At 41.6% G+C, this 10,283-nt stretch overlaps 1 protein-coding gene across 1 annotated transcript in view; it reads left to right on the forward strand.

Moving 5' to 3' along the window:
- Positions 1 to 10,283, forward strand: part of LOC148647740 (uncharacterized) — a 273,814-nt gene that overhangs the window by 201,570 nt on the left and 61,961 nt on the right. The window lies entirely within an intron of this gene.

Here is a 10,283-nt window from a genome sequence, read left to right on the forward strand (position 1 = left end):
TCATTAGTTGTTGATTGTTGCTATGTTCCCCAGGTGTACCCTGTTATGTGTACGGCTATTTAAAGTCTAGTTCCTCTGGGCTCAACATTAGGGTACGGATGTTGTGAGGCCCTCCCAACAACAGAATACCCTACTTCCATCTCCTGAGGGCACAGGCCTCAACCCCGACACCTCCTGTTTCCTGAGCCCCGGAGGAACTCGCCCAGTCATCCTAGGACCTCCACGTTTTGCGTGTGTTCGTGTTTTCCCTCCTTCCCGGGGATTTTAACCTTGTCGCATCAGAGGATGGATTAATTGTTGATGGACTCTTGGACTGTGCCCTGACCTGCCTTCAGACCGGTTTGGATTTGGATGCCATTCTTTGTCTCCCCCGTTCACTGTCTCACGTACTGTCACTGTTATATTGTGCACTATTAAACCCCTGTGTGTTTCCTTTTACCACGCCTCCTGTTTTCTCCAGCTCTTACCGCATCGCATAGGGTCTACTACAAAACCCGACGGACTGCAGACCACCCCCCAAACACATCGCTCTGCTTTCAGTTACGCACTTGCCACTGTGATGTGTGGGTCTGTGCCACTTGTGAGCTGTGACGATCATTTACGTCCGTTCCTGCTATAGCTGTCGCTGTTATTATGGAGTCAACATCTTTTCCAACCTCTGCACCCCAAGCTAAAAGAAAAAGGACCTCCTTAACTTTGGAAACAAAATAGGCAATATTATGTTGCACTGACACTGCTAAAGGATCCTCAATCCTAAGGTGGACTTTCAACCTGGGTGAGTCTACTGTACGTAACATAAAGAAGAATGCTGATAAAAATTGCAGTGCCATGATACATTCTACCCGTCTGTCTGCCAAGGTAACCTCACGGGTTAAAATGCTCTCGCTGTAGAGAATGAGACAAAGAAGAAAACGTGCTTGAGTAATTTAATGTTTAGGAACTAAGCTCTCAAGATTTATGAGCATCTTTGTCAAGATGAAAATGCTGCAGAGCTAGATCCATTTCAGGCAAGTAAAGGCTGGTTGGCAAGGTTCATCAGACCTGAACAACCGCACAATTTGAAGGTTACGGGTGAATCAGCTTGTACTGACCACAAAGCTGCAGCTCAATTTCCTGATGAATTAAAAACACTCATTAATGAAATGGCCTCCAAACCACAGCAAGTATTTAATGCTGACAAATCAGGCTTATTTTGCCTGGAGTGTACAGCACTGAGCGCGTTTACCTTTAAAACTTATTTTTTTAATTCATCAAGCAACGTAAATCATTCCTTTTAACTTTGTCTTTTAATTTTCTTTAAACATAACTGATTCACCACTTAGTTTTATATTTGAAACCCTCGTTAAACAAAGCAGGGGCTTAGTGTACTTCCTAATGACGTTATATGTGGAAATATACATTTTAATTGTATTTAATTGTTTTTATAAATTTTTAAAAAGTTTCATTTATACAAATACTACAAACTATTCTTATTGTATTTCTGAATGTTATGTCACACTAAGTTCAATATTTTATGTACATCTAAATAAGAAAGTCAGGTGTTAGCATAAATCATTAATCAGTAATCAGTAAAGTCTTTAAGCAACATTAGCTGTTTGTTTTTAGCTGCTTAGTTACATGATTCCATATTAATATTACTATCAAGTGGTATTAATTCAGTACAACTTTTTTTTAACAATAACAGCAAGTAGTGTTCTTACTGTGCATTCTTAGATGCAGGATAAAAGGATACATAACTTTTTATGAAGTACAATATATAGAATTTATAGTGGTAGAACAAGCACATTAAAACCATAACCCACTGTAAGTCACCAAGTTAATGAATTTGATGCATAAAATATTTATGAAGAAGGTGGAATACTGTTGTGTACTTTTTTATATTTAGCTACCACTACCACCTACTCTCTGTAAATTAGGTACTGTATATATTACGTTATACTACTGTTTGTGGATTTAAACCTGAAAGAGGCACATCATGTTCACAAGCTACAGTATAATAATAAACTCTTTTTTATATATCCAATTGAGCAATCTTGCTTTCATAAAATATACTGCTGTAATACACAGTTTAAAATTAATAAAAGTTTAAACAGTTTACAACGTAAATTCTATAATTGGAAAAAGATTGTCCCTCAGCATTGACCAGGATTTGAAACCAGGCATTATCTGGTGACCGCCCAAATTCTCCACACACCACTTCAAACCTTCACTGCTCCACCTGGTGGTTTTACAAAGTAGTGCAACCACAAAACTGAGTATTTTTTAAAAGCTGCGGACTCCCACCGACCATGAACCGCAAAGTACTACAGCATCCCTCGCTCATTCTGAATGGCTAGATCTGTATATGTATTTTATAGATCATGTATAGGCAAGCAACAGGCACAAGGCAGACGAGATAAGACACACTCAGGATCTCAGTCATTCGCAGGGCACCCACAGACACAAACATACACACTCACACCAGGGCCATTCTTCCCAGAAGCCAATTAAGCCACCAGTATGTCTGGATTGTGGGGGGGGGGGGGGGGACCAGAGCACCCAGAGGAACCCATGTCAACAGGGGAGAATATATCAACTCCACAAAAACAGCCAAGTCTGAAAGTGAGCAAAGCCCTCATACTACAAAAGAGTAAGCTAACCACTGTGCCACTGAGGTGCCAGGACCTTTTTCCTTTTTTGTAATAGTTAGGAAGGTTTTATTGATAATTTGATATGATTTGATTTATTTGAGTATTGGTTTATTTATTTTAATCAATTCTTCCTGTACCTTATTTCTCAAATAATTTATAATATTTTTAAATCAATTTCTCCTGATCAAAAAAAAATCTAAATATATAAAATATTTGTCTCTACCCCTTTGCATTTCAATTTAGAGAGAAGCCCATTTCAAAGGAAAACATTAAAATCACAAAATGAATTTTAGACTTAAGTATGAAATCTTCTATCTGGTTATGACCAAAACTCACAATTAGATCAAACAGGTTAACCCTCAATTATTGTCTATAAAATATATGTAATTGTTTAAGCATAGAATTATTTGATGTTATGCATAATATTTAAGATGTATCAGCATATTTTCTCAAAATAAACCATGATTTTAATAAAATTGGACAATGGCCTAAACTGCACAGCAACGTCAATTAGGCAAACATTAAATACTTTGCAGGAACAAATAGAGAGCAAACATGACATGACAGGATTTTGACCCTAGTTGTGCAGAATAAAGGTGTCACTTGTGTCATCAGTACCTATCAGGGTGATATAAACATTGTCATTGTTTCCAGCAAAAGCCATGTTGCAAGTGGTCACTGACACTTTGCAAGTAAATGACACCATTGTTTTAAATTTCTTTTTTGATTTACAGATTGTAAAGGTTTTTCCTTTGTGTTCAGCAGAGAAGAGATATTAAGTCTCAGTTGTGGAACTTCACAGTACATGTGGGCCCTTAAATAGAGCTTCAGTTGAATCCTCCCTCTTTATGAGGACACCCATACACACAATTTTAATAACTGGTTTATCACTTACACAAAGATCAGAGTTAATGACATTATTATTATTATTCTTTTTTCATAATGCTCAGTGGTTCTACATTACCACTGTTAGTAGAACTAAAGATATAACAATATAACATTTTATAACAATATTTTATAACAATGTATAACACATTTTGTAACAATATAAAATGTGATTATTGGGATAAATTAGGCAGATATGTGCTGGATACTATTGAGGACATCACATATGACAGAATATTTTGGAAGTCTCTCCAAAGGCATCTGTATCTCTATTTGTTCCAGAAAAAAAAACATAAACCACCTCATAAACCATCTCTGCTACAATCTGCAGTCTTTCATTGTCACATCACCTATTCCAGCAGCAGACTTGGGGTGAGAAATGGGTTTGGCTCAGACTGACTTGAGTGTTGAACTCTGGACTTTGATGTCCCCAGAGGAACAGAAATGGTCATTAATGGTCGGATTGTGTCATCTTGTTTGAGAAAATACATATGCAAAGGTGGTGTTTCTGACCTTGAGTGTGAGGATGAGACCTAAACCTATCAGAGTTTGTAACCCAAGTTTTCTCAAGGTTCCCTTTACTGAGAAACCTTTCTTTCTAGATGGGGAACCCAAGTGGCCGAATGGGTTGGCTGACTTGGCAGCCTCCGGGGCATGAAAACATAAACACCCCCGACTAAGGAGAGTTGCTTGAGAGGTGCTGCCTCATGACTGGGAGCTGGTTCCTCAGGGGTGGGGAAGGAAGAGGAAGACTCCCCTGGTTCCTTGAGAGTTGTGTTGAGAGGCGCTGTCTCATGACCAGGCGCTTCCCTCAGGGGACAGAAAGAAGGAGATAGCTCCTTGACTCGCTGGGAGTTGCATGAGAGGCGCTGCCTCACGACTGGGAACGAATCCCTCAAGGGTGAAGAGAAAGAACCGCTGACCGGAGGAATCACTTTGAGAGGTGCTGCCCGAGGGGTTGAGAATGACGAGAAAGATGCTTGAGAAGGAAGTGAAAGAGGTCCCCTGACTCAGTGAGAGTCACTTTGAGGTTCTGCCTTGCAACTGGGCTAGGTCCTCACGGGACCAAGGGGAGGAGAATTAGTAAGTAAGTAAGAGAATAGATGGCCAGGTTTCCCCTCTGGCTCACGCTTGAGAACCTCTCCGGAAAGGGTTAAGGTGGCACTGCCATCCTGAGGTAGGGGAAGTGAGCTTCACTTCCCTCCCAGAGATGGACCCCAGACCAACCCTTTCTCTCCGAACACCCGTGAGGCCAAACAAAAGTGTGCGCCAATGCATAATTAAAACAAATGAGAAAAGAACAGGGGAGGAAGGTAATGAAGCTATGTGTGAGACTGACCACACAGTAGAGAGGAAAAAACCCCTTCATGCCAACTCAGGGGAAAACCTCTGGCGCCCCTGGTGGAAGAGACGCCCCCACTCCGGGCACACTAGCAATGGATAAACGAGTAGCTGAAATGTCTGAGGGATTGGAGTGGATACAAAGGTAAACTGCAGAGAAGAACGAGCGACCCAGTGTCTTAATCCAAGATAGCTCGGGCAGCAGAGGTGGTGGCCCCAAACCTGAAGGAATGAGGAGTGTAAAACCGAGGGTTCAGCCCAGCCTTAGAGATTAAAACTGACAGTCCTACAGAAAACATGTCCACAACGAAGGGGATTGGTTTTGGGGCAGCAGACATGAAGGAACATGCCGATTGAAGCTGGGTGGAGATATTCTAGTCAAATAGAGGATTGAGGAAGTCCGGGACTTGCAGTGGAGAAGGAGCCAGATTGGGCATCAGGTTGCAAAATTCAGGTCTCTGTTAATGAGAAAGGGTGTCTGCTGCAGCTTTAGATAGTCTGGGGAGATGTTCAGCTCTGACATGGAAGTTATGGGTAACAGAAATCCAGGTGAGACGGCGAAGGAGGCTTAAAATTACCAGCAGAATTTTCTACCAGCAGAAATCACCAGCAGACCCCAGACTGTCAGGATTGGCAACCTCACCTCCAACACACTCACCCTTAACACCGGTGCCCCTCAAGGCTGTATGCTCAGCCCACTGCTTTACTCCCTGTTCACCCACGACTGTACTGCTAAGTTCAGCACAAACACCATCACCAAGTATGCTGACGATACCACGGTCGTGGGCCTGATCACTGACAACGATGAGACTGCCTACAGGGAGGAGATAAAACAACTCGCAGACTGGTGCCGAACCAACAACCTATGTCTCAACATCAGCAAAACCAAAGAGCTGATTGTTGACTTCAGAAGACAAGGAAAAGTTCACTCCCCCATCTACATAGAAGGGTCTGCGGTGGAGATGGTGAATAACTTCAAATTCCTAGGCGTTCACATCTCTAAGGACCTTACATGGACACTGAACACCTCCAGTCTCATCAAGAAGGCACAACAGCGGCTGTACTTCCTGAGAAGGCTGAAGAAAATACACCTACACCCACTGATCCTCACCAACTTCTACAGATGTACGGTGGAGAGCATACTGACCAGCTGCATCACAGTCTGGTACGGCAACTGCACCGCATCCGACCGTAAGGCACTACAGCGGGTGGTCAAAACTGCCCAACACATCATCGGCAGTGCCTTACCATCCATCCAGGAAATATACAACACCAGGAGTCTGAAAAAAGCCACCAAAATTATGTCTGACCCCACTCACCCCGGTCATAACTTGTTTGTTCCCCTACCATCTGGCAGAAGGTTCCGGTCACTCCAGTCGCACACAACTAGACTCCAAAATAGCTTCTTCCCCAGAGCTGTCAAGTTGGTGACACCCCCACTCCCTTCCACCTTATTATGATCTCTCCTAACATCCTCCTGTACCCACAACCACTTTACTCCTACACCACCACACACACATGTAAGCCAAAACTGTCCCCTCGATAGCCCAGTAAAATTGTAACAGGCATAATAATATTTAATATTAATTAACCATACTACTTTTAACCACATTTTTTTTGCACTGTTCCAAGAATTACCTTGCACTGTTTTTGTCCTGTTAAATTTTCTCTGTTTGCGGAATTTTGCAGTTTTCGATTACTTGATTTCATGTGATTTATGTTATGTTATTACATGTTACTATTATTGCTATTGTGTAACTGTCTATTGTCTTATCTTCTGTCCTATTTATATACTGTGGGTTCTGTTGCCATGAAGGGCAGCTCTCAGTCATGAAGTGTTAAACTCACAGGGCTATAAACACTCCCAGAGCACTGAAGCATGTGGTGCCATGTGTCTTTTAATGCAAATTGTCTTTCCTGATAAAGTAGTGTTATGACAGAGCAAGATGATCAGTTTAGCAGTAACACTCCCATGACAGCAGGACTAGACAGAGAGCAGCTTTAAAAGGTGTAGCTGATGGGACACAACAAGCTAAACCCTTCTTCCACTCAATACAGCTGGAATGGAATTGAGTGTGAAGGGTCTGGTTATACAGTTGGTGCTGTGTGCTCAGAAACAACAGGGTTGAATCCGCACTAAATCAATGTCAAACAGCAAAAGCGATAAAGAGCAACTTTGCCTTGTGACTTGTGACTTGTCCTAAATTAAAATTGTGGCTTCCAGACAGGCAGATAACAGTGAAACCACTTTACAAGGAAGTCCTCAAAGCCAAAACAGTTAATTTAACCAAAAACACGTATTTCCATTCGAATTGATGAAATGCATCTATTTAGCATCTAATAATATGACAGCAAGTCCAGGTGTTCTTATTACAATCAGCATATAAAATATTCAACATGTGTCATTTTTTAATAAGAGAAAGAAAACGTCCAGGACACAGATCCTCTCTGATCTGGTTGTATCGGGTTGTATAAGGGATGATATGTGTGTTTGCTAATCTGGTGGGTGTTATTCAAGAGCTCAACAAACTCAGTGGGCAATAGGATTATCCATCTCATCCCGGCCAAAGTAGGAGACAGATATTTGCGGAATAGGCCATTCTTATTTTAATCCTCTATCATACATAATAACAAAGGAGCTATGGTTTTTTACTAAAATTCATTCCATTTGGGCCAGAGGCTTTACCGTTCGGGTGTGTTTTATTGCATCATTATTTTTTCCTCAGCAAAACTAGAATTTAGATTGTATCTAGCTGCATCATAGATGGATACGCAGGGAATATCACACATCTAAAGGAAGACTGATATTAATTGTTTTGGAAGTATCTTTATTGACCTCTCGATGCCAAAAGACAGAAATACAGGTTCATAAAGAAACGTGATCTTCATAATAAACTCCTGCACACAATTTGTGCTTCCACAGAATGATCTATTTCTTTACAAAATTATATTTTTAAAGCAAACAAATAGCAGACTGGGATAACAATTAAGGGCTTTTTTAATGGTAAAGTATGAGAGAATATTTTGTTGGCAAAAATTGTTAAAGAGGAACATACTGAGCACAGCATCCTCTTACAACATACATCAACTATTAAGGAATGTGATAGATAGATAGATACTTTATTGATCCCGTGAGGGAAATTGCAGTGCAACAGCAGCTTAACACACACAACACAGCCACAGTGTAACGAATTATATACTAATAGTACAATACATACAATACAATACAAGAGTTACTCACAGTCCGGACACACAAGAGGAAACTAGAACAGAACAGTACACAGAAAATCGTATCACACGTATGAATATAAATATAGATGTAACCATAGATATAAATATAAATATAAATGTATTGCACAGGTCCCTGGCATATATTGCACAAAAGTGGTTGTAAACGGGAAAAAGAAAAAGAAAAAGAAAGAGAACAGATGTAGCAGTATATGTGTATATGCGTTTAGTCCAGAAACAGGTCACTGTCGCTGTTGCCTCTGCCAAGACGCAAGGTGGATGCGTTGTACAGTCTTATGGCAGACGGCAAGAATGACCTCCTGTAGCGCTCCCTGTCGCACCGTGGGTGAATCAGTCTATTGCTGAACGTGCTCTTCATTCCTGCAAGCCTGTCATAGAGGGGATGGGAGAAGTTGTCCATGATGGCCTCCAGTTTGGACATCATTCTCCTCTCAGCCACTACCTCCAAGGGGTCCAGGTCAGACCCAATGACAGAGCTCGCTCTCCTGATGAGCTTGTTCAGCCTTTTGGAATCTACTGCTCTAATCCCAGAGCCCCAGCACACCACTGCGTAGAAAATGGCACTCGCTACCACCGACTGATAAAACATGTGTAGCATCTTACTACACACATTGAAGGACCTGAGCCTCCTCAAGAAGTAAAGTCGGCTCTGTCCGTTCTTATAGATGGCCTCGATGTTCTTAGACCATTCCAGTCTATCGTCGATGTGCACTCCCAGGTACTTGTACGAGTCCACCATCTCCACGCCACTCCCATGGATGTAGACAGGAGTAGGTTTGACCTTTTTCCTCCTGAAATCTACCACCAGTTCCTTTGTCTTTGTAACATTCAGTTCCAAGTGGTTCACCCCACACCACTCCACAAAGCTGCTGACCAGTCCTCTGTACTCCTCCTCCTGCTCACCCTTGATACATCCCACAATTGCAGAGTCATCTGAGAACTTTTGCAGGTGGCATGACTTTGAGTTGTACTTAAAGTCCGAAGTATAGAGGGTGAAGAGGAATGGAGAAAGAACTGTCCCTTGAGGTGCCCCTGTGTTACTCACTACCAGTTCAGACACGCAGTTCTGAAGTCTCACAGACTGTGGTCTGCCCGTCAGGTAGTCAGTGATCCACGAGGTCATGGAGGCATCGACTTGCATCTCCTCCAGCTTCCTCCTTAGAAGTAAGGGCTGGATGGTATTGAAGGCACTGGAGAAGTCGAAAAACATGATCCTTACAGTGTTGCCAGCCCTGTCCAGGTGTGAGTAGGCCCTTTGCAGCATGTAGATGATCGCATCCTCCACACCAACACTGGGCTGGTAGGCAAACTGTAGGGTATCCAGTGATGAGTGAAGGAGGTGGGGAGGCTTTGTCGTGGTTGTACCAAGCAGAATAAAGTAGAAGTCAAGCAAACCTGAATTTTCAGCACACAGGTGCATGCATTTGCATGAGAATATTTTATTTCAAATCGTTCTTTTCATTGGTGAGTACATAATACAGAAAAGGTAAATCTAAGAAAAAGAGTACCAGCTCCCAAATTAAATGTTAGCAGAAAATCCACAAGCATTCATTTAATATGGACTGAAAACCTTATCATTTCAATTTATAAGTTATTTATGTATACCTACCCAATTTTGGAATTAATTGTGTATAATTTCATGTCTCATTGCATAGCTATATGTGTTCTCCTTCATCTCCCCATACTACTCTACACAGGGGAGAATGAGGAGACATACTCCTCCAACTCTCACATCTTTGAATCATTTGTCTATTAACATGTAAGAGGTAGCACAGTCCATACCAGAGAGACACATTCACAGTCTTCAATGCAAGTCATTTTAAAAACTGGGAGGCCATAGGGATCACTGTGAGAATCCTACCAGACTAAATCCATCCGACACTCATTAGTTCTCAGCTAATTTTACATTGATTGTGAAGGTCCTGTCACAGTCACGAGTGACATGACCCAGGTTCAAACCAACACCACTTAAATCCTAGAGCACAACCTGCATTCAAGTGGGGACTTTCGTAGTTGAGCCAGTCAGGAGCTGTGAAATCTCATTTCAGTCCATCTCATTTCATTTCAATCTCAAATCTCAGTCCAGAGACTGAGCAATATAGATAAAAAGATAAAATATAGATAAAAATCTAAGACAGGCTTAAGATCATACTTCTAAGCTCAATTTGCATAATTCAA

Source organism: Lepisosteus platostomus, chromosome 15, assembly GCF_059453375.1.
Source record: "Lepisosteus platostomus isolate fLepPlt1 chromosome 15, fLepPlt1.hap1, whole genome shotgun sequence".
Taxonomy (NCBI): Eukaryota; Metazoa; Chordata; class Actinopteri; order Semionotiformes; family Lepisosteidae; genus Lepisosteus; species Lepisosteus platostomus.